Consider the following 13,382-nt stretch of genomic DNA (forward strand, 5'->3'; position numbering starts at 1 on the left):
AATGGCTGCTACTTACGCAAACATATGAGCCTAAAAGGGACAAGATGGCGCCGATAATGTTTACATCGCAATCTAGATTTTAACAGTCCTCCCTTTTCAACATATCTAGCCAGCTTGTCAATCTATGTCTATCCCCATCATATTACGGATTTCTACATCATACAAAGCTTTCATGCGTTCAGCTTCAAAGTTCGGAGTCTTAGGGCAAACACAGTTAGCAAATAGTGAACACAGAGGTGGCAAGCATTGAATACCCAGGCAGAGTCTGCATATTACGACGATTGGTATCAGTACAATCATGAGCAACCTCCAACCCCAGTCCTTTACAGCACTCCAGAACCAACTCCCAAGCGACCATCCTTCTTGTTCCTGATGAACTTCTGAGGAGAGTCTGTGGAGGTGTTCAATGGCCTTGTAAACGGAGGGTGAATTGTCTGGTATGTAGGTACAACAGCTGGACCCGATGATACGACATGCTCCTCCATGGTCCGCCAGAACCACATCTAGAACAAGGCGGTTTTGAAGAGCCACCAGACGGACCGCCTGAAGCTCGGCTGTATTGTTTGTGAGGATACCAGCTGTAATGTTCATCGTTGTCTCGACTGCCTGGGATAAATGTCGAATGGCACGACTGTTCGCCATCGGACCCCAAAGTGGAACAAGTCCTTTCATTGCATCCAAGAATTGTGCTCCAGTGGAGTCGGCCTGCTCGATGTCTTTTGCTCGTCTCTGTCGGTGATGGTTTGCCGGAGCCACATAGGTTGGAGGAAGGATGAAGGCTATGTAGCAGGTACCTCCCCAGCCCTTTGGGAGCCAGGTGTAGGCTTTTGTACCACAGACGAAGTACATGTTTGGAGAGGTGACAAAAGAGGGTGGGTCGGTTGAGTACAAAGTTTTGGTGATGCGGCAAGTGCTGTGGCCCACCATTTGTGTCCCATGGCCTGTGATGCATACGAGGCCCGAGACATTGACGACAGATAGGGCCACAGTCAGGGTGGCAGCTGTTCGTTTCCAGAGGTAGGAGAAGGTGGGTCTGGCTGGATTGTTGAATATTTGCATCTCCACCATTTCTTTGGCGGGGATGTCCATGTGAACAGAGGCATTGGAGGATAGAGGGCAAAAAGGAGCAGCAGTTCTCCCGGTTTTGTTCAGCCAGACTCCATGATAAAAGTGTGACATAGTTTCGCTGGAAGTGGCATTGTCTCTGTAGCTCTCTTGCAAGAGGATCAGCCAAGCAAGGCAGGAGCCATGAACAGAGAAAGGTGAAGGGATGAAGGGGATGGAATGTCCGGTGGCATGTGGTATCAACCCACAGATCCAGCAATTTGTGGCATTTGCAGCAAGGTTGTGTTGGTGCAGCAACTGTACGAAGGAGTTGTTCCAGAACTCCTTACGCCTTTCTTGGATTTGAGGTGAAAGAGAGACCAGGTAGTGTTCTTTCATGGTGGTAGGCTGTGCAGTCGTTAGAAATGTCTTATGAGCCGGTGCGTTCTCTTCCACGATCCAGAAGGTAGTCATGAGGAGGAGGCAAAAGAGAAGAGTGATAAGAAGAGCAATAGTCTTTGAGCTGTGCAACCTGTCAGTTTTCAGGTTCCTGTTGCGGGTCTTCGGATGTCCGGTTGCTTCCATCATCTTCGTATCGGGCGCTTCCATCATCTTCAAGGTGCTCGGTAGTGGGCAGAACCACAGACTTCGTTTGGTTTCTCTCCTGGCAGCCTTTGTAGTGTTAGGCCGCCGCTCTGAGAATGGTAACTTAGTCAGTGGTCTACTTAACCGAAGCTCCCTCCTTTCGTCGCAGGTTATACCCTTCTCTGGATGGCACAGTGGGATCAGGGAATTTCGCCAATTCGAGTGTCTCTGTTTCAGGGTAGCAGCTCAGGGATGGTCGGTCTTTGTGCAGGAGCTCTTCTTGGGTGGTCACGTCTTCGGTCGATGTCAGGGTCGGAGAGATTTTCTTGCAGTGATGTGCATGCAGCCAATTTCGCTTCCCCTCCACTCGAAGAGCTGTTCGGGTGGTGATCAAGACTTGCCAGGGGCCCGTCCAGCGGGGTTCCAGACTCTTCTCCCGCAGGAAGTTCCGAATCAGGACGAAATCTCCAGGCTGGACGGTATGTCCGGGGCCCCTGGAAGCATCATGGATGGCCTGCAGCACCTGATGATGAATAACAGACAGTGTTTTAGTTAGGTTATACAGATAGTCAGACATTAGGACGTCCGGGACGTCGTGAATAGATGTCAGTTTGGGTGCGGACCAGATACTCATGGGCCGGCCGAAAACGACCTCGTAAGGGGTCAAGTGGTGTTTTGTGGGGGTGGAACGCATTGACAGCAATGCTAGGGGAAGAGCGTCTGGCCATTTTAGTCCTGTGGTAGCCACTATTTTCGCCAGCTTTAGTTTCAATGTGGCATTGTGCCGCTCGACCAGTCCAGCAGATTGGGGGTGAAAAACTGCGTGGAATTTCTGTCGTACCCCCAGTCCTTTCAGGATGAGCTGGATAACCTCAGCTACAAAATGGGGGCCATTGTCACTCCATAAAATACGGCAAAGGCCGTAGCGAGGGAAGAACTCTTTCAGTAGTACTTTTGCAGTGGCAATAGCAGTGTTGTCACGTGTCGGGTAGGCTTCCACCCATTTGCTAAAAGCGCACACAACAACAAGTACATACTTCAGTCCTTGACATCTCTCTAACTGGATATAGTCCATCTGTAGGACTTCAAATGGATGGTTAGGGACCCCAAACCCTCCCCGGGGTACGACAGTTCCTTTCCCAGGGTTGTGTTGCAGGCAGACTAGACATTGCTGGACTAATCGTTTGGCTGAGTCTGCAATTCTATCGTTATGCCAAACTCGGGAGACAAGTTCGGTCATAGGGGCAGATCCTATGTGTGCAGGGGAATGGGCCATCGTCAGTATGGGGATCAGGTACGAGTTGGGTAGCAACCATTTGTTCGTGTCTTTTGTCCGCCAGTAGCCTTCATCGTCCTTTAATCCCACCCGTGCCCATTCAGTCAATTCTTGTGGTGAGCTGGCCATTTGGATGTCCCTAATAGTTTCCCTAGCGTCCGTCCATTTTTCTGCTTGTGACCTAGTCACGTACATGCGAGTCGTCGTCCTGTTCTCGGCTGTGGTTCGGGCAGTGATGTCGGCCAGTGCATTTCCCTGTCCAATGATGTCTGTCATTTTTTTGTGTGCTTGGCATTTGATTACGGCAAGTCGTTTGGGGAGGAGAACCGCTTCAGTCAGAGCGGAGACTAGATCTCCGTGCAGGATGGGTGTGCCATGAGATGTCAGAAATCCCCTCTCCTTCCATAAGAGCCCAAAATGATGAACCACCCCGAAGGCATACTGGCTGTCCGTGTAAATGTTTGCTGTCGTCCCCTTTGCTAGGATACATGCTCGTGTGAGGGCAATCAGTTCTGCCGCCTGGGCGGATCGTTGCGTGATGCGGGCGGTTTCAACTACAGTTCGGGCTGTGGTAACTGCATAGGCAGCTGAGGTGGTGCCGTCGGGGAGTTTAATGCAAGAGCCGTCTACCCATAGCTCTCCGTCAGGGTTTGGGAAGGCAGTGTCTCGGAGGTCAACTCTACTCCTAGTCTGTTCGTCCGTGAGGGTCACACAGTCATGTATTGGGGGCACATCGGGATCGTTTTCAGGCAGAGGCAGCAAGGTGGCTGGGTTCAGTGTGGTGTATCGTTTCAACGTGATGTGAGGTACGAGCAGTGTCAGTTCGTACCCAGTCAGTTGTGCGCTGGTCAGGTGTTGTGTCTTGGTCTGGTTTAGGAGGGTGTCAACAGCATGAGGCACTAGTACCGTGAGGGAATTCGAGAGTACGATTCCCTCACTTTGTCGGATAGAGACAGCAGCAGCGGCTACTGCTCGAAGGCAGGCAGGCAAAGCTCTTGCTACAGGGTCAAGAGTGGCAGAGAAATAGGCACATGGTCATTGTTTGGGGCCAATGGTCTGATTCAGGACAGACAAAGCGCATCCCTCCCTTTCGTAAGTGTAGAGAGAGAAGGGCTTTGTATAATCAGGGGTTCCTAGGACGGGTGCTGAACAAAGGGCGTCTCGTAGTTCCTTGAAGGAGGATTGACATTCAGGGGTCCAAGGGAGCGGGAAGGGGACATCTTTAGCCAGCAGGGAAAGTAGTGGTTTCACAATGAGGCTGAAATTTGGCAACCATTGTCGGCAGAAGGAGGTGAGGCCTACCAAAGAGCGGACTTGCTTCGGGGTTTTAGGGATAGGGGTCTCTAGAATAGCCTGTATTCGATCGGGTGTGAGCTTTCTCCCGTCTTTGGACAAGAGGTGGCCTAGGTAAGTGACTTGAGGTTGGCAGAATTGCAACTTCTTCTTGGAGACCTTGTGGCCATTTTCCGCGAGGAAGTGCAGGAGTTGGATGGTGGCTGTGACTGCAAGTGGAGTGGTGTCGGCCGCCAAAAGGATATCATCGACGTACTGTATCAACACCACTCCATCCGGCAATTGGACTGCATCCAGCTGTCTCTTGAGGGCCTGGCTGTAGATGCTTGGACTTTCAGTGTAGCCCTGGGGTGCTCTGCAAAATCTATATGAGCGGGATTTTAAAGTGAAGCCGAAAAGGTAGCGGCTGTCTGAGTGAATGGGGATGGAGAAGAATGCGTTCTTGAGATCGATTACCGTGAAGGTGGCGGCAGTGGAAGGAATCAGGGTCAGAATGGTGGTGATGTCTGAGACTACAGGGTACTGGGATACAACCACTTTGTTGACTTCTCGTAGGTCGATGATGAAGCGGTACGCTTTTTCATCTCCCTCACCCTGCTTCTTCACAATGGGTAGGATAGGGCTGTTGCAAACATTGCTAACTGCTTCTTCTACCACTCCTGCATCTACCAGGGACTGGATGATTTTTACCAATGCCTTCTCGCCTTCGGGCGATATCCGATACTGTGGGAGTTTGGGGAGTACTGCGTCCTGTCGAACAGTTATGTGTACAGGGTCTATCATCATGCGTCCTACGTCCGAGTCAGTCTTTGCCCATAGGTACAGAGGTAGGGTGTCGAGTAAGGACAAGTCAGCGTCAGTGATAGAAAACATGCGTTGTGTGCGACAAGAACTGAGCAGTGTTGGGTTGTCGTACAGAATGACTCGAACTCTGTCTTGTGAACACCTAATAGTAGCTCGAAAATGTTTCAATAAGTCAAGTCCCATAATGGCGTCGGGGGTGTTGGAGGAGAGCAAAAACGTCATGTCAGTGGTGTTATTGTCCAAGTTAAAAGAGATCGGTGTGGACAAGGGATTAGTGGAGGGCGTTCCATCAAAACGTATTGATGTCACATGTGAGCCAGACAAGGGTGCCCTGGGAATCAATCGTTTAGACAACGCACTACGTGTTGCACCAGTATCTACCAGAAATGGAGACTTCGTACCTAGGACCTTAGCGGTGACATAAGGGCCTTGCTGGTCAACATAGAGCTCGACTGGATCCCTTCCTTGCCCTTGGCAGTCCTATGCAAAGTCGTGGGCATTGTCGCAGTCAGACTGTTGGCACTGATTCTGTCGGGGACGGTCAAACGTGTTCGGTCTGCCAGGTCTGTCATTGTTGGTGTCGTTTGTGTGCCCTCGTCCCTGTCCTCTATTTCTCGGCCCGCCCGCTACGTCTCTCGTGTCTTTATATCTGAGTGCTTCTTGCAGAACTGGACATTGAGACTTCCAGTGGCCAAATCTTTTGCAAAACGCACACTGGTCCTCATCGAGGTCTGTTCGTGGAGCGCCGTGTGCGGTCTCTAGGGGGTGGATTTCTAGGAGCATTCGACTGGTAGTTTCCTCTATACTGTTCCCTTCCTATAGTCACCCCTTGCAACTGAGCAATCATCACCCTCTCTTTCAAGTCCTTTTTCTTCTTCTCAGTCGCTTGATCGTTCTCGTTCTTTTGTCGCTCATAGTATTGAGCCATCTGAAGGATAGCTGCGGGCTTGGAGGCCGCCCAACTACTCTCGCTAGTCTGTAGTTTCTGCGAGACTTCTGGTGTCAGGCCTTTCACATAGTTCTGGACAAACAAGTGATGTCTGGTCGCAGTGGTCATGTCCTGGCCGCTGTAATCGGAGAACACCGTTTCAAACCGGGAGAAGTATTCTGATACGTCTTCCTGGGGTTTCTGGCGACAGGCCGTTACTATCGACCAGTCCACCTTTCTTTCTGGAACTAGGGTTTTTAATTTCTGCACAATCTTACCTGGTAGGTCTAGAATGGCCTTCAAAGTTTTCTGTCCCGGTTCCCGTTGTGTGTCAACATTACCGAGTTGTATCCAGGTATGTCCGAACAGCTGTAGGTGGTCGACTTTCCGGATTTGCTTCCACACATCAGCTGGCAGACATAGCCCGAAAAACAAATCGATATCCGCTAGGGTCATAATCGTTGAACCCAAAGTGGTGGCTAATTCTGTATAGAAGGCTGTGGGGTTCTTTCGCAGATCAGGCAAGGACTTTCGGAAAGTGAGGATGTCTTGCCGATCCCATGGTTGGTAAACCCAGTTGTAAACTACCCTCCCTCTCGCATCTTGGTGGTTAATATCGTCGTGTGTTCCCTGTCCTCGTGGGGGAACCCAATAGGGAGCGGCCTCCTTTATGGGCATCATCGTGTCAATTTTTTCTACTCCGGCTTCAGTTGCTGCAGGAGTCGTGGTGTTAGTCTCTGGTTTCTGTTCCGTGAGGTGGCGGAAAACTTCAAGCGTACGCGCGAAGAGGTTCGTCACATCACACTCGTCCCCATCTCCGACATCAACTTTCCTATACAGAGTCGTTAGGTTTTCAGGGCCTTTTCCTTGGTATCGGTCTTCATAGGCATTAAGGGTATGGTAACAAAGGCGTACGACAAAGTGTCGTCTGTGGCTATTGGCATATGTATTGTACATATCCGTTATATAATCCTCACTTTCCTTTCGCACCACCAGTGTCTTTACAATCTTATCGATCCCAGCTCGTTCATCCTTACTTAATCTATTCGATCTAGCAGGGTCTTTCCTCCCAGCTTCGGGATCATTTGAAGTCGCTGCTCGTGCTACGCTGGGTACGAGGGGTTCAGTCGGCGCAGAGGTCATGAGGACCGAGGCTCCGGCACTACTCTCGCCTGTCGGTGGGGTTTGCGGGTGCTGCGCTAAGGGTTGGGAAGGGGCGTATGGAGGGGGCATGTAGATGATCGGGGGACCTAATAGTAAATCATCGTTCGTTCGCTGTTTCGAAGGTAGCTCGGGGTAAAGTGTAGAGGGTGTCCTGACGGGACACTGGCCTGATGATTCGGAATCTTGTTTCAGCTTGGTTTCCTCTCTTTCTTTTATTTCTTCCTTTAATTTGTTAGCGGCCAGGTGAGCTGCTTTGCGTAATTCCTTTTCTAACCTGACCTCATTTCTCTTCTTCCGCTGTTCTGTTTCTTTGCGCCACATGCCGAAGCTATCGAGCATAGTGGGTGTTGTCTTATTGTTATAAAGGGCTGTTTCCAGCGCGTTTATTTTGTCGTTATCAAAGGATCCTATCAGTGGCCACTGACTTTCCCGATCCTTTCTCGTGTATTTATGCCACAGCTTACTGTAAGCCATGGCGACTAGTCCATATTTAGTAAACATGTCCTTATTAGGGGTGCCCTCCAGTGGAGCCGGATGGTTCACCTCTAATAAGCGGTCCGGGCTGAACCAACTACCAACAAACGGGGCAAAAATAGGCATGACGGGTTACAAAGGGGACAAAAGTCTGCACTACCTATCCTTCACTATCCGCAAAGACTAAACAGAGTATTGCGACTCTGTGCTTATTTGTGAATAGAGAATAACCCAAAGAGAACCAATTCCGAACGATCAATGTTCGGTCAAACAATCAATCAAATGAGGGATAAAAATAGGCACGACGGAATACAACGGGGGCAAAAGCCTGCGTTACCTATCCTTCACTATTCACAAGGACTAAACAGAGTATTCCGACTCTGTGCTTATTTGTAAATAGAGAATGATCCAAAGAGAACCAATTCCAAAACAGTAAATGCTTGGATAACAATCAATCAAATGGAGAGGGAAGTAGGCACGACGGATTACAACGGGGGCAAAAGCCTGCGTTACCTACCCTTCACTATCTGCAAAGACTAAACAGAGTATGGCGACTCTGTGCTTGTTTGCAAATAGAGAATCTCTCAGAAACAATCAAATGAGTAATACTAGTATTTTCAAACAATCAATTCGCAATTCGTCGTGTGACACGATCTTACCCGTACCGCATGGACGGTTTCTCGTCTTCCGCTTCCAGCGCCCGATCGTCCTCTATTCTCCGTAATTGCTGTGGCACTCCTGATGGTTCCCAGTCAGGACCGTAGATCACTCGAGAGAGGTCTGCTCAGAACCGGTGAAGTTCGGATGATCGGCTGCCAGACGAGGGTCTATCGGGCAGGAGCTCTTCCCGATCGTTGCAGTCGTTCACACTGTCGTCGGGACCTCTCCCACTGGATCCACGTGTCGCTGATGGGCCCCACATTTGGGACGCCAATTGTAGAAAAAAGGGTCAGGCAGATCAGGTCGATTACCCCTTTTCAAGGTTTGCCCGGCGTTAGCCGCCTCTCACCCAACTCACGGTTACCAAATAAAGAGGCAGGCGCTGGAGACTGGAAGGCAGGAAACAGGAGTTTATTCCGACGGAGCAGAACACGTCAAATCAGACAACATGGTATCTTCTCGAGGTGCTCTAACTGCATCTCTGAGGCCTGGCCTCTTATACACAGGTTTATGGCTTTATTGTATAAAACATGTTCTTGTCAATACTTTGAAGTACGGAAAGGCATCCTCGGAATCTCCGCTTCAAACCCGTTCCCACACATATTTACAGTGAAAGTCCCCACCCCGATCTCAGTAGGTGATGACTATCGCGCAGCTGGATATCCCGCCGGTTCCCGGAATGTGTGCGGCTGATCGGATCTCATGGGGTGGGGGCTTTGATCAGTCATAGATTCTTTGAAGAGGGACAGCTTCCTACTGTAAGGGGCAATAAACTGTACCCGCAGGGCTAGGTGATGGCCTGGGATCGGGCCGGACAATCGGGCACAGAGGAAGGGGGTTCATCAAAGGATGTGTGATCATCAAAGGGACGGAGGGAGGTGTTAGCCGGGTACGGGATGTGGCTCCGAGGCAGGGCCGCCCTGAAGGGGTGGTTTATGGCCCAAGCATGTGAGAACGTGGGCTGTCAGCGCGCGGGGGATGCTTGCGGGGTCAGAGAGGGAGAGAGAGAGAGACGCGCTGGCTATCGGCAGTGGGCAGAGAGGCCATGACATTCAAAATGGCTGCTACTTACGCGCACATATGAGCCTAAAAGGGACAAGATGGCGCCGATAATGTTTACGTCGCAATCTAGATTTTAACAGTAAGACGTCTCGCCACCATCAAATGGGTCAAGCAGCATAAAGCTACTATCGCAAGAGAAAGAGCTTGTTCTGAGATGCTTCTTCTCCGAAGGCCACAAATAAAGTTGTCTCTTTCCCTAATTCCAACAATCAGTAATCCACAGCTTGCATGTATTCCACAATGGGTACAGTCATGAGTGTACTTTTCCATTGTGTTCTCCTTGCACATCATTTGCAACAATTTGTCCTTGATTCCCATGCCTTCCCCCATCTGAAACCAACTTCGTTCTTTATCACCTCCAAGCCACATACCTGTAACTTCTTCTCTCAATTTAGCCTAGCTGTGAAAACAATAGCATTACTTTGTCTACAAGAATGCTTCTCCACCTGCAATGCAAACATGAGAAAGAATAGCTTCCAAAGTGCACACGAAATTCAGAACATTAATCCTAAAGCGAGAGTTTGTCAGGGCTTGCAATTCAGGACCACAGCTTCGGCTCCCATAAGAACTAAACTTAAGCATTACGAATTCACATAACTATATTTATCAAATTATGAAAATATTACCATTAATAAACACATTTAGTACATGAGTAGCGTCAGACTTCACAGCACAAGTTCTTCACATTACCTTTTCCTGCTAGTTACATTTATTTTCTATGTTAATTCTTCATGCAACTTGTCAGTAACTTAAAATATGTCACATAGTTACGTTAATACATTCACAATTCTAACACCACACATTTGTATAATACAAGATTTTATGCAGGTGTGCTCTGCATGCAATTATGATACACCCAAACAAAAGAAATTAGACTTACGCTACCTCAGTTCCCCACCTCTGATGACGTTGAGTCATCATAAAATCTTCAAAACCCCCCTGCAGAGTAGACCGATCTAAACAGATGTCATAGCCAACCATCTCTGCCTAAACGTCAACATTCGCTTCAAATTCCCATAGCAACTGTTCTGCAGTCTTTCCATCCTTCTTTCCTGAAGGAGTTCTCAAACTGCCTCATTTTGTGTCATTTATATGTCATTATCATCCCAACCAAGACAATGGTACAGATTGTAAAAATCATCATCAGTTTTAGGATGTATCCAAATATTCCCCTTCCCAGATTTGTAAACCATTTTCCAACTGCACCAAACCCTTTCCCAATCTTATCCCAAACTCCTTCATCTTCCAAATCCTGTATTTCATAATGTACATCAGTGATTATACTAATATAGCCTCTCAGATATTTACTTCTATCAGGGATATAAGTGCAACACTGTTGGACCTTCAGCAACTAACATACTCTGCTCTCTTTTGCAAGTAACACATTAAATGCAAGCCGGTTCTGCATCACCATTGCCCTTAACAAGACCATCACACCATCAGTGAGTAGTAAAGACTGAGCCGTATTAACAGATAAATTATCCAGTATGGTAGACATCCTTCTAATCTTGTTATCATTCACCACTACTCCCAAACTAGGTATTATCTCTCTGAAGATGTCTCCCACAACCTCTCCAGCAGTCAGTCCATGTTTTTCCTTGCTGTTCAATCTTCCTTCAGAACTCTCCAAATCATCCACATGGTATATTTTTGGAAACACATCCACCAAATAACAAGTACCATACCATATGCTCGGCAACCCAACATACGCATTCTTCCTACATACAAAGTATGCTCCCTGTACCTTTTGAACAGACTCTTGAAAAACTGTCTTCCAAAGACCATGGATAAAGACATTATGATCACATACACTCTGTTCCACAAATAGTAAAATTTAACTACTCCCTGCTTGTCATATACAAAGCTTTCCTGGCTGTTGCCAATCCAAAGCTATCGGACCTGTACATCCCATAGCCTTACAAGCTAACTCTTCCTTGGTCCAAATAGAATCCTTGTCCTTTTATCGTCATTGTTAACTAATCCCCAATGTCTATCTTCTACCTGATCTATACATTTCTTTTCTATATCAGTTAGTGTGCAAGTTAAGTTATGTCTATGCATGTAAGCAGTGTCTAATGTTGCAATAGGTGCAAAACAATTTTCCATTCTATCTACTCTCCTTTGGGCATTGTACGTATTCAAATGTTTATATACAGGTATTCCTGAAAGTATCATTTCATAATTTGAGAATTGGTACTCATAATTACCCTTTCCGTAGAACATATTAAGGAGTTAACTACAACTAATGCCATAAGTCAAGGGTAAGTGATTTCTTCATCAACTGATGTGGGTAGTTGCATGTACATATAGCAATCTCTAAATTCCATAGTGTCTATGTACTCATACGACAACCTCTCATAAGCATTTAATGTATAATCTCCCTTGGACAGGTCTACATGAAGGAAGCGACTAATTTGCTTTATTTAGCCTTTCTCAGATCCTAATACACCCTTCTTTGAGACAGCAGTAGTAGGTGTGGATGTTCCGTGCACCCCCACCCCATGCTCCTCGCTTTCGGGTGAACTTAAAATTAACTCTATGATGACTACAGCTAATACTACAATTACCCCAATAATTGAGTGCATCTACAATACATTTGTGCCTACGGTTCGAATTTCCAGACTCCATTTTAGAATAGCACAGATCACAGTTCAAAGAGAGGAATAGCACACAGAGTCTCTTTTCTCCTCCTCTCTTCCCCTTATGACAAAGTTCTTGAGCAACTTTTGAAATCTTGGAAAGTTCTTTTCAAAAGTCTCTTTTACAGTAGTTACACAGCTCAGAAGACCTCTGTTAGACCGGTCAGCCCTTTGGGTGGTCCCTCCTATCTTTTTTTTTTCTGGTCTCCTTTCAGCCTCTTACAATTTATTTTTCCCTTTTTGGTCCACCATATTTTTGTGGCAATGTCCTTAGAGCTCTGGGTGCCTCATTGTTTTTACGCCATGAAAGGGGCACAGGTGCTCTTTTAAAATGGAGGTGGTAGTGTAGTGATTCCTTACAAAATGGAAGCCTACCATCTGTCAAGCTTTCACCTCAGGGCTTAGTGCCATAGGGAGACATAAGGGGTTCTGGAACTTTCTGGACTTCTCTGGAAACCCTGGATCAAAGCTATATAAGGTAGAATGCTCGGCGGCCATTTTAGATCAGACGGTGGTGGAGACTGTGCAAGCTTGAGTGAAGGCTGTGGGGCGAGAAGGTTGGCACGCTGTGAGGGGTCCGACTGCCTTTAGGGGCTGCTACCCTCTTTCTGATGCTGTCCCTCACCTATTGACCTGGCCAAGCAGGAAGATAGATCACTGAGTCTACTGTCGTGAGAGGAACTAGTAAACACCATGAACGGGGCAGTGAGGTCATAACCTGAGGGGGAGTTGACAGGTGAGAGCGCTGATGGCTACATTCTGCGAAGAGACAAAACCCCGGCAGAATAGGCCCGCTCTAATGTTTAACTTTTTACACGAGACCGGAGACCTTTAAAGGCATGACCTGATTTCAAAGGCGATATATAAAAAAAAACTCACCCCCATCGTTGCTGAGGTACTGGGCATTCTGGCATCCCCTGCTCTGTTGTGGCCCTGCTGCCGCTACGCTGAGGAAATTCCAGAGGTTGCTAGGGACGCGGGGCCCGAGTGTCGGAGCCTGCCGTGGCCGCTGGATAAACGACCGAGTGCTCCGGCAAGGCATGGGAGTCAGTGTCGGACCCTGTCTGTGGGCCGGTTTAGAAGGGGACGTCAATTACTCCTGAAAGGAAGGGACGGTGCCCGAGCCCAAGAAACAAGGCACAGGGGAAAAGGAAGTGTGGAAGAGAAATCCCCACCTTAGCGCTGGCTAGAGGCGGGTTTAGAGTAATTGAGGCGGGCCTGGAGGCGTTGACAATGGAGGAGCCCGTTACCGTGTGGTGAGAGGAGAGAAGCGCGAAGGCAGCGCAGAGAACTGACGGCGGGGAGCGCTTCGCAAACCAGAGAGAAACTCGGCCTTCAGAGGTCTGTCCCCTGCGAACTGGGCCATAAACTTTACTGAGGAGTAAGTAGAGAAATATCGGCGTGACTCCGCCGCCGGATCACGGCCGATTCAAAGCGGAAATTGTGGGTTGTA

The sequence above is a fragment of the Lissotriton helveticus genome, chromosome 4_1, assembly GCF_964261635.1.
Source record: "Lissotriton helveticus chromosome 4_1, aLisHel1.1, whole genome shotgun sequence".
NCBI classification, from domain to species: Eukaryota; Metazoa; Chordata; class Amphibia; order Caudata; family Salamandridae; genus Lissotriton; species Lissotriton helveticus.